Source organism: Dermacentor andersoni, unplaced genomic scaffold, assembly GCF_023375885.2.
Source record: "Dermacentor andersoni unplaced genomic scaffold, qqDerAnde1_hic_scaffold ctg00000033.1, whole genome shotgun sequence".
NCBI classification, from domain to species: domain Eukaryota; kingdom Metazoa; phylum Arthropoda; class Arachnida; order Ixodida; family Ixodidae; genus Dermacentor; species Dermacentor andersoni.
In genome coordinates, this window is record NW_027314755.1 from 1,048,013 (window position 1) to 1,060,314 (window position 12,302).

Consider the following 12,302-nt stretch of genomic DNA (forward strand, 5'->3'; position numbering starts at 1 on the left):
ATGCGATATTTCTATTTTTTTGGAGCCGTCGAGCGATTCTCGCCGCTCCTTAGGCGCTAGTGGTGCCGTTTGACTTGGTGTCATGTTCATCGCCTCCTGCGAAGCGCTGCACACCCGCTCTTGTGAGCGATTTGTTTATTGAAAAAGCCTCTTCGCAAAGGATGAGGCTCTTGAGGCCACCAGCCCGGAGGTCGATGGCCCCTTCTCGGATGACGGAGAATCGCTAGCCGCAACCGCCGAGGGGGCAGGTGACGTCACTGCCGGCTCACTAGGCGTGGGCCGGACAGCCGCCGGAGGCCGTTGTGGCGCTGCCCCCTGCCGCGCCACTTCGGCAAAGCTATTCTTCGGTAAGAAGGATACGCGCCTGCGTGCCTCCTTAAACGAAATATTCTCTTTGGTTTTGATTGCCACTATTTCCTTTTTTTACCAATGTGGGCAGGACCGCAAGTACGCGGGGTGCTGATAGCGCCTGTGCCGCGTGTCATGTGTCTGCGTTATCGGGCGCTCTCGCCCTGATGTCTGAAACATTGTCTGTCCGTGACGTCCCTTGTCACATGAGTGTTTTCTATATATGCTTCTTGCGTGAAATGAAGGTTGTTGTTATGGTGCCGGGATCGGGGGCCAGGCTCAGTTCCTTCCTGCCCGCTGCCCGGCGGCGCTCGGCGTCCGGCTAGGGCCGAAACACCACATGGTGTCAGAAGTGGGATCCTCTGGCATCCGGAGGGGCGTTGCCTTAACTTCGTCAACCGCCGCCATGACAGAAGCCAACGCAGTCAATCCCTTTCACGGCATTTTCGCGGTTCCAGCTCCGCCAAGGTTTGACTTCGACCGGACTTCCGAATGCCCTTCTTGGATCGAACTCTTTGATGACTACCGCTGCGCCTCGGGCCTAAATGAGCGGAGTGAAGAAGCGCAGGTCCGGACTCTACTTTATACGATGGGTAGGCAAGCAAGAGAAATCTTCGCTACTTTTGCATTAGCCGAAGAAGAACAGAAGCAATACGAAGTCGTCAGAAAGAAGTTCGAGTAGTACTTCGTCGCCGCAAGAAACCTTGTTTTTGAGAGCGCATGCTTTCACCGTCGCATTCAAGAAACGTCGAGTCAGTCAACCAATTCGTTACCGCGTTGCACACGCTGGCGGACCGGTGCGACTACAAGGAAAAAGAGCGCATGATTCGCGACAAGTTCGTTGTCGGCCTCAGGGATGCGAAGCTCCCCGAGTCGCTTCAAATGGATGCGAATTTGACTCTCGCCAGCGCTTTGGCAAAAGCGCGCCTAAAGGAGACCGTCCAACGACAGCAGCAACAACTGCGAGTAACCGACGACGAACCCTTGGTACCGGCGACCAGCAAGCTTGACGCGGTCAGCAAGCAAGGGCAGCCCGGAAAGCATTCTTCAGGACAGCACTTGGGCAGCTCGTCAAAGAACCCTTCACCTGGAATACAAGGTCTGCGCCCCAGAGCACAGTCCTACCGACCAGGCACACCCGGGTCATGCGCTAACTGCGGTCCAGAAGCGCACCACAGAGCCTCGTGCCCAGCAAAAGCAGCGAAATGCAACTACGGCGGTTGTTCCGGACACTTCGCAGCTGTATGTCGAAAAAAGGCTGTACGTGATCGAAAGAAGGTACAACTTTCAGCTCTCCATATAGACAAGGGGGCGTATTTCGTTGGCGCGGTGAACAGGGAGTACTCTAATTCTCGGTATGTACAGGTCGTCATTAACGGCACTCCGCTGTTCGCTAAAGTAGATTCCGCTGCTGAAGTTTCCGTTGTGCCCTCAATGTTTCCCGGTTTGCCTACCAGGCTAGAAAAGTGCGACCTCATCCTAACAGGCCCGTCGAATGAGCCACTGAATGTTTTGGGAAAGTTTCATGCCACTATCCAGTGGAAACAAAACACTGTCCAGCAAATCGTGTACGTGGTCTCACCATTACGCTCCGTACTTTTAGGTCTCCCAGCGCTTGAAGCTCTAGAAGTTATTAGATTCGCAGACTCGGTCAGTCACGCAACAGCCGTCGAAGCTTCCTACCCGCAGCTTTTCAGTGGTCTAGGAGCGATAAAAGGAGAATACAAAATTAGACTAAAGCCGAACTCGATACCTCTTGCAATTCATGTTGCGCGTCGCATAGCCTTACCCTTGCGTGACCGAGTTAAGCTGGAGCTAGAGCGTATGGAGCGAGATGGTGTGATCCGCAAAGTAGATGAACGAACAGATTGGTGCGCAGGAATTGCCAGTTCTCAAACCATCTGGAGCGGTTCGTATTTGCGTTGACTTGACGCAATTAAACAAAAGTGTACTTCGCGAGCACTATGTCATGCCGACAGTGGATGATAGCCTCGGTCGTTTAAGTGGGACCTCTGTGTTTTCGAAGTTGGACGCCAACTCTGGCTTCTTTCAAAATAAGTTGTCGCCCGAAAGCCAGTTAACTATGTTCATAACGCCAGTTGGGCGATACTGTTTTCAAAGACTGCCGTTTGGAATAACGTCAGCACCCGAGTTCTTTCAGAAGAAAATGTCGCAGATAGTTGAAGGAATCCCAGGCGTGATAAACATGATGGATGATGTGCTCATTTTTGGCAACGACAAGGCTCAACATGACGAGCGCCTGCGTCTTACTTTAGATCGTCACGCAAGTGCCGGCGTTACGCTAAACAAAGAAAAGTGTTCTTTTGGGGTAACTGAGATAAAATTTCTTGGCTGTGTGCTTAGTCGAGATGGCATCAAGCCGGATCCTGAAAAAGTTCTTGCTATCAAAGAACTGGCGACGCCATCTAACGTGTCTGACGTTCGACGGCTGCTCAGTATGGCTAATCATCTGGCAAGATTCATACCAGATTTGGCTTCGAAAACGGCACCTTTACATCACTTGCTCTTGAAGGGTTCCGAATGGACATGGAGACCAGCCCAAGAGCAAGCGCTGTCGTACGTCAAAGACCTTATCTCTTCGACACGCGTCACGACACGCGGGGTGCTGATAGCGCCTGTGCCGCGTGTCATGTGTCTGCGTTATCGGACGCTCTCGCCCTGATGTCTGAAACATTGTCTGTCCGGGACGTCACTTGTCACATGAGTGTGTTCTATATATGCTGCTTGCGTGAAATAAAGGTTGTTGTTGTTATCGTGCCGGGATCGGGGGCCAGGCTCAGTTCCTTCCTGCCCGCTGCCCGGCTGCGCTCGGCGTCCGGCTAGGGCCGAAACACCACAGTGCTCCCCTTCACAATTCACACATTGTAGAGTGTTCTTGCATGACTCGGGCGGATTTTCATGGTCGCTAAATTTGCACAGGTTTGTCGGCCACGGCAGTTCTGGGAACTGTGGCCAAACCTTTGACACTTCCAACATAGGAGGGGATTTGGGATGTGCGGCCTCACCCTGATATTCACATAACCTGCCTCGATTGTTTCGGGCAGAACACTTGAACCAAATGTAAGAATAAGATGCTTAGTCTGAATTTCTTTACCATCGCGCCTCATTTTGATTCGTTTACACTGATCACATTCTGGTCACTCCCGCCTTCAAATAGTTCCGCCTCTGTCAGATCAATCAGGTCACTATCAGACGCAACACCACGGCTGGTGTTCATGGTGCGTTGCGGTGTCACATTCACTGGAACATCACCAAAAGACAAGATTCGGAAGCTTTTCAAACTGATTTTTATCTCGGAGTTCCAAAAGATCTCTACTTGCAAGTTTGGTTACTTTAAAGCCTTGGCCAAGAATATCGGTTATTGATTTAGACACTAGAAAAGGAGAGATCATTCTCGCGGACTTTGCGGTTTTCTCCGAGTGAATGACATGAAATTTGGGAAAGCTTTCATTATGACGACAACAGAACCTAAATACTTCTTCGGCATGCCCTCATTTATGAGGGCGATCAGGAAGGGGTGGAAAAGAACTTGCCATAGATATATGCGGAAATTCGGCAGCACCACCAGCCACTCACCATGGAGCCCAACAAGGGGACGCTGCAGGACGGTGAAAGGACACGGCCTTCATGCGCCAGCTGTACGACACTACTATAACCAAATCTGTTAAAACCAAGGTTGGCTATACCACACAAGATTAACCCTTGCTGCCTGGGAAAAGTGGAAATAAAAATTAAGGTAGGAAGAGACAGGAAAGACCGAAAGCAAAAGAAAGACTGAGATTAGAGAGGAGGATAGGAAAAGGCAACTACCGATTTCCCCCGGGTTGGACAGTCCGGGGGTGCCGTCTACGTGAAGCAGAGGCCAAAGAGGTGTGTTGCCTCCACCGGGGGGGGGGGGGGGGGGGGGGGGGGCTTAAAGGTCCAAACACCCAGCATCGGTTCAACCTCCAGTATCCTCCTTTCCCCAGACACGGCTAAGCCGCCCACGGCTACCAGCGGGAGGGTCGAACCTTCATGTGCTCGGGTCTGTGGTTTCGCAACACACCAAACGCCTGCTGGCGCAGACCCCCCTGCGGGGCCCTTTCACTTGCAACATGAACAAAAGGAAATCATTCAATTACAGAGTGGGTGCCTAAAAGCTATTCGTTATTTAAAAGTACGTGAGCTATCTGTGCCATGGCTGTCTCTTAGCACCTAATACGCCATGATCTGTAGTTTATTTTATGAGGAAGAAGCGTTAGGTCGAACAGCGCATCACTTTTATCCACACTTAGTGGACAAACAGGAAACCTTCCTCAAAGATATGCCTGTGCGTCCACCCACTGAAATCGGCCTGCACGAATACGTTCTTGAGTTTTCTAGTAACAATATTTGGCTAAGCATATCGTAACAACACCAATGTAACGAGGTCTGTTCTTTCACTCTCGAAAAGGACCACAGTTGCTGAAGCTCACTAAATTATCAAACTGTTTCTGCCATAAGTCAATAATAGCTTTTCATGCACAAAAGTACTATTAATATTTTCCTATGAGCTAGAGAAAAAACAAATATGCAGCAATTGGTTCTTGCTTATTCGCTTTTCGCTCATGCCTTAATTGCAGAAGATAATAAGGTCAGCACCAATGCAGGTCCCCTTAACAGGAATTGTGAAAGAAGCTATTGTTAGGGTGTATTCGTCCTTGAAATCTATCTCAAACTACACAGGCTTTCCTCATTGTTCTCCACTGCTCGACACAGGCCTCTTCAAGCATTGGTAAGCGCAACTAGTTCCCAGCAAAGTTTGGTGTAGGACACCGCATAAGTGCGGCTAGTCACTGGCTGAACTTTTATTGTCGCAACGAGTGCCCTAATTGCTTGTCGAAGAAGCTATTTGACAGGCATATCTAATGAAGTATTCAGTATTCACTACATATTTTTTATACAAGGCGGATGGGTGTCTTTACATACACTGCCAAACGTTTACACTTTTAAGGGTGTTCTTCATCGCACGGGTAACACCCGTACCTTTAGGACTTACAGAAATTGAGAGCACGGTAACTAAACCTAACTAGACGTAGAGAAAAGGCGTAGTTGAAAACTATGTAATCTTTCTGACAGCCTTCTCCTTCATCATCATCAACCTGGTTACGCCCACTGCAGGGCAAAAGCCTCTCCCATACTTCTCCAACTACCCAGGTCATGTACTAATTGTGGCCGTGTTGTCCCTGCGAACTTAATCTCATCCGCCCACCTAACTTTCTGCCCCCCCCTGCTACGCTTTCTTTCCCTTGGAATCCAGCCCGTAACCCTTAAAGACCATTGGTTATCTTCCCTCCTCATTACATGTCCTGCCCATGAGCATTACTTTTCGTTTATTTCAACTAAGATGTCATTAAATAGCGTTTGTTCCCTGAGCCAATCCGCTCTTTTCTTATCCCTTAAAGTTACACCCATAACACTTCTTTCCATAGCTCGTTGCGTCGTCCTCAATTTAAGTAGAACCCTTCTCGTAAGCCTCCAGGTTTCTGCCCCGTACGTGAGTACTGGTAAGATCCAGCTGTTATGCACTTTTCTCTTGAGGGATAATGGCAACCTGCTGTTCATGATCTGAGAATGCCTGCCAAACGCACCCCAGCCCATTCTTATTCTTCTGATTACTTCAGTCTGATGGTCCGGATCCGCGGTCACTACTTGCCCTAAGTAGATGTCTTCCCTTACCACTCCCGGTGCCTCACTACCTATCGTAAACTGCTGTTCTCTTCCGATCTGTTAAACATTGCTTTAGTTTTCTGCAGATTAATTTTTAGACCCACCCTTCTGCTTTGTCTCTCCAGGTCAGTCAGCATGCATTGCAATTGGTCCACTGAGAAAAAACAAATATGCAGCAATTGGTTCTTGCTTATTCGCTTTTTGCTCGTACCTTAAATGCAGAAGATAATACGGTCAGCGTGAATGCAGGTCCCCTTAACAGGAATTCTGAGACTAGCGATTCTTATGGTGTATTCGTCCTTAAAATTTATCACAAACTACACAGGTGTTCCTCATTGTTCTCCATTGCTCGACACAGGCAACTTCAAGCATTATTAAGCACAACTATTTCCCAACAATGTTTGGTGTAGGACACCGCATAAGTGCGGCTAGTCTCTGGCTGAACTTTATTGTCGCGACAAGTGCCCTAATTGTTTGTCGAAGAAGCTATTTGGCAGGCATATCTAATGAAGTATTCAGTATTCACCACATATTTTTTATAGTTCATATACGAGGCGCCTGTGTGTCTTTACATACACTGCCAAATGTTTACGCAACAAGCAAGGCAACTAACGCAGGGGACAAATTGCAATGCATGCTCACTGACCTGGAGAGACCTGACAGCCTTGGGCGCACAGAAATATTCTAAAGAGTTACATATCCATCGCTGTGAAATTCTCTTGTCGGATATTTCTCTGCCCCCAAGGCTGTCAGGGCGATTACAATGTTTTTAACTATGCCATTTGTTACCGCACGTCTAGTTAAACATCTATTGTCGTCCTTTATCAATTTTTGTTAAACAATAACGGTAGGTGTGTTGCCCATGCGACAAGAAGGCACCTTTGAGGGAGTAAATAATTTTCTGTGTATATGTGATATAAAAAATGATATGGAATGTTTCAGGCTAATAACATCCGTCACAGCGAACTTTGTGCGTTCTCTGTCTCCAGTCCATTTCGGAATAGCTTATGCAAAGCGCTAATGAAGAAAAAGAAAGAAAAGCTAACATTGTGCTATAGTTTGTTTATTCATTTATTTACAGGACTATCAGGGTAAGTATACTATAAAGAGGGAAGAGTCTACATAAATGAGGCAAAAATTATATATAGGAAAAACACAGTATAGATAACAATAAAAAGTTATGCTAGCTCATTAATTTATACGTCATAAATACAAAAAATTGTAGTCATTAACCATAAGATCTCTTCATGCTGATTTGAATACATAAGTTGGGAATGATAGGTCAATACATACACAAGTTGCAAATATAGTATTTATACAAGGAAAAGTCACTTGGCATATTGAACGCACGCTTCATGATTTAAATGCAGTTAACTAAAGCATTTATAAATTGAACGGGATTACTTATACTAACAATGGATGCTGGCAGACCGTACCGTTCGTTGCATGAATTGGGTAAAATTATTTCGAATGTGTTATTCTACATCGCGGCACATGTGCCCTATGCGCATGATCTCTACGTGAGGAGATGAAATAAGCGTAGGCGTGATTGTTTCGGGCGATTTACAAGAACCGTATACGCTGCTCACAACGTTGAGACAAAGCGTAATGAGCTCACAAAGCGCTTATATGTTCTTCGAAGCTGTAGCCGAAGCTTCGCGTGTCGTTCACCCAGTCAAGAATATCCGTGAAAACAGAGGTTTGCAGAGCTTAGCAGAGTTAGCTGAGGTTAGCAGTTTCCGGTTTGTTACATATGATGCAGTTAACATACGTAACAAGGAAGCCCTTGCTTTGTTTCTAGGGTATGAGGTCCTAAGTTATAAATCGTGCGACATGGAGGTAGAAAACAAGAAAACATCAACATTCCCATATAGCTTCTTCCTCGTCGCAGAAGACAATTCATTTGAAAAATATGGTTCCAGTAAAGAAAAATAGATTACCTATTTAATAAATCATATTGTGTCGGTTTTGGTTAATTTGTTGATAATATCACCGACTCCGCAAATGTAGAACTTTCACTAGAATAACAGTACGTAAAAATACGTCACTTTCATCCCGTAAAAAAATGATCCTACTAATAGCCTGTCTCAAAAGCTAATGTAGTTTAATGGTATGTATTGTAAGACAATGTAATCCCAGCACCCCCATTATCCACCGAATAATGCAGGTTAAACAGGTTAGTTCTTTCCCAAATGAAACAAGGCATATATACACAAAACAATATATCCAATTTATGCTCGAAAATCTATGCCATGTATAACGCTTGCACAACATGATAGATTTTGCTAACTGAAAACTAACAGTAAGCACAAGCATTTAAATACATCCAAAAATTATGCTCACTCCACTTTCCTGTATGACCTTTACAACTTTTTGTTTCTTTGATTCAATACTCCCCCCTATCAGGAAAATTTTGCACTGGAACCACAAGATTTTTCTCGTGGTCGATCTCCAGTTCATCTCAGAAAAATACTCGGGTTTCCGTGGCCAGCTGCATCGACATAAGCCTAGGCAGTTCGCACAGCGGGCAGTACTTCCAGTTGCGGCCAGAAAAAGAAACAAATTATTTCATAGTTTTATGCGCAATCTTTGTCTCTGTAAAATATTGCCACATCATGAGCAAAAGCCAAGAACCAAGTCTCGATTCATAAATAGGCAAATCTACGAACAAATGACTTTTCACTGCTTTCGAAGAAAGTGGCTGAAAATACACGGCAAACAAAAGACATGACAAGCACCATATTAGTTTTACGGCTGACTACACTTTTATACTCGCGAATAATTTCCGAATATTAATAAGTTCGCCAGTGTAATCTTTGTACTACATTATTACTAAAAAACAACTTAGACGGTTTTACGAGCCAAAATCCCGATCTGCTTATGAGGCACGCCGCAGTGGGTGATTCCGGAAATTTGGACCGCCTGGTTTTTTTTTTACCGGGGTGTCCTCGAATTTCGTCCCTAGCGAAATGCGGTCGTCGTGGCGAGGATTCGAGCTCGCGACCTCCTGCACAGCAGCCAAGATCACAGCCACTAAGCAACCACTGCGGGTACATTCTTACTCCTTATCACTTCACCGGCGTCAACATCTTCTAAAAGCAAGAATATGACGTCATGACTAACTCTATGGAAGCTTTTTCAAGATCAGTTGGTATCATGGCAAGTGGTCAATGCTTTGTGCTCCCGATTGAGTTTCTCACTATAACACCTAGAGGGAAATCTGGCGCCACCGTATTGGGAGTTTCTTAAGGGTCTTGGGAATGACGGTATCTGTGTCAGCGAGGCTCAAGTTGGCTGGTGATGTAAGAGGCTTCGTCTAAAACGTGGATATGGCTACACAAATAACGCGTTCTCAAAGTAAAATCTTTATAACATTTTTCCATTAACGCATATTACATCTTTACTCACCTACAATGCATGACCAAGCGAAGAAAAGCAACAACAGACGACAAGCTGTTTCAAAGCGAGCGCGAATCCTGTCGTCTGTCCTCCAACTTTAGCGGCCCGCTGATACTTCTTACGTATCATATAATTGTGCATGCAATAGCACCTTCTCATAGGTAAACAAAACATGTTTTTGTGTCATAATAAAGCTAAAACAGCTCCTAGTAGAAAATGGATCATTGCGACAGACGGAAGTGGACTTGCCAGGCGCGTCTTCAAGGTGTCCTGGCTCTCCGAGAACGATGCCAATCCGAAGTCACAATATACCAGCGTTCCCATGCATACTACTGCGCAGCAGCGACAGATTTCCCTCTGGGTAATATATTGAGAAACTCTATGGTGCTCAGTAAAACATTTTTCGTCTTGAAAACAAACTAGAAATCAGGCTGGATTCGTTGCTAGGAGACAGCCATACTATAGGTAGCTGTCATTAATCCGTAGCTTTGCCGCATCCACTCTGCAAGTGAAATATTTGATAATTCTATTATATGCAACTTAAAGAGTATAAGCAGAAGCATCCGGCTTACCGTTGTAGGGAGATATACACGGACGATCACTCACGGCAAAACTATGGCGTTCGCGTGAAGCATTGCTAACCCACCTAATCAATTCATCCAATTTTGCTGGTAATTATTTTGTACAAGTGTTCGTGTAATATAAATGCGGTATTTGGCCAAGTTTCCGTGATAGCAGTGCTAATGCAGCCACAACTATAATGAAAAGCAAACCCAGCCAATCAGTTCATTCAATTTTGCTGGTAATTTTTTTCGTACAGGTTTTCGCGTGTTCGTAATGAGCCAGGGAAAGTGCAGCTAATGGTGCCACGGCTATAACAAAAAGCGCACCCTTGCTTTGTTACGGACACTCCATTGTTGCACTGCCATCCTTGCATATATATCTCTTCACTTCTCGAAGGAAACTGCGCAAATGGAAACATTCATCAAGAATTGTTTAGCCGAAATATCCGCAACGTTCGTCTTTATATAAATATTTTCTTTCTTCTAGTAAAATTGCCAGTCCCCATTTCTTTATTGCAAAATATATTTCCTCAGTTAATACGTAGCTTGATAGCGGACAGGCCGCCATTGGAATCTGAACTGGCAACCTTTAACACTAGAACGTTATCTAGTGAGGTGAGTCTAGCAGTGCTATTGGAGGAATTCGAGGGCAGTAAATTGGATATAATAAGGCTCAGTGAAGTTATGAGGACAAATGAAGCATATACAGTGCTAAAAAACGGGCACGCCCTGTGCTACCGGGGTTTAGAGGAGAGGCGAGAACTAGCAGTCGGATTCCTGATTAATAATCATATAGCAGGGGCGCTATAACGTATTACTATCCCAAACTTTTCTATTCCAATTCTGCCAGCAGCCGACCGTGACTGGTCAAAATCTTTTTTGGACCACCCCCACTTCACCTGTCTGTCACGCAACGTCACGAAAACAGCAATAGCTCCCCATCTGATATGACGTGTACACACGGATTATGCATAACTTGACCGAACAAAACAAAAATAGTTATTTCTGATTCGACGCCTTTTTGCCACTAGCCCCCGGCTATTCGTGAAATGTTTTCGGGCTGCACCCACTTCACCTGCCTCGCACGCAACATCACAAAAGTGCAAGAACTTAACAAGTCAAAGTGACGCGGGCGCGTGAAAGATGCATTAATATGCCGAACAAAACAAAACTTTCTTCTGAATAGCCGCAGGCTGCCCCGTTCCGAAAGGAATAAAAGATGGCTGCCGACGATCACTCTGACACTGGCTATTTGCCCCGGCCGGAGAGCATGAGTTTATTTGCGTGTAACAAAACTTTTTGAGTGGCCGTGTAACGTTTTCGAGAACTTTCGGCACGTTTATGACCTCGTTCTGCCAACTGTCCTTCGCTGAGGATTCGTTTTAGCCTCATTCTTAAGCTTCCGTTGCGTGCCGCCGCAATTGTCGACGAGCCATCGTAAGCTAAGTAAGACAAAACCGGACCAATCGCAGACGCCGGCACCACCCTCTCCATCCGGTTATCGATGTGCAGTGCAGTGGCTCGGACCCACTGAATCCCTCTCCACTTGAGCATGCTCCTCGCCTCTGTGAGCCAATTAGATAAGACAAGCCGCTCAGGGCAGGCAAGGTTATTCGTTTTTCAAGCACACAAAAGTGACCTCCTATGAACGAGGGGTTTGTTCAGAGAACCCTGCGGGTGACCGCCCGATCCTTGCGTCGGTGGTTACGCAAATTTGCCGTCAGGAGATTGGAATAAAAATACTTTGGAATAGATTTACGTTATACGGCCCCTGGTAACGTTCAGGAATTCTAAAGCATTAACGTGAGGGTGGCAGGTCTTGTTGTGAACCTTAATAAGAGGTACAAATTGAACGTCGTACAGGTGTACGCCCCTACATCCAGTCATGATGACCAGGAAGTCGAAAGCTTCTATGAAGACGTGGAATCGGCGATGGGTAAGGTCAAAACAAAATACACTGTACTGATGGCGACTTCAATGCCAAGGTAGGCAAGAAGCAGGCTGGAGACAAGGCAGTGGGGGAATATGGCATGGGCACTAGGAATAGCAGGGGAGAGTTATTAGTAGACTTTGCAGAACAGAATAAGATGCGGATAGTGAATACCTTCTTCCGCAAGCGGGATAGCCGAAAGTGGACGTGGAGGAGCCCGAATGACGAGACTAGAAATGAAATGGACCTTATACTCTGCGCTAACCCTGGCATCATACAAGATGTGGACGCACTCGGCAACGTGCGCTGCAGTGACCATATTGTTACGTGTAGAGACACAGACGAAAGATGCT

The 12,302-nt window shown here is 46.0% G+C and overlaps 1 pseudogene; it reads left to right on the forward strand.

Moving 5' to 3' along the window:
* Positions 1-754: 754 nt before the first annotated feature.
* LOC129381497 (uncharacterized) lies at positions 755-3,192 on the forward strand (annotated as a pseudogene).
* The last annotated feature ends 9,110 nt before the right edge of the window (positions 3,193-12,302 follow it).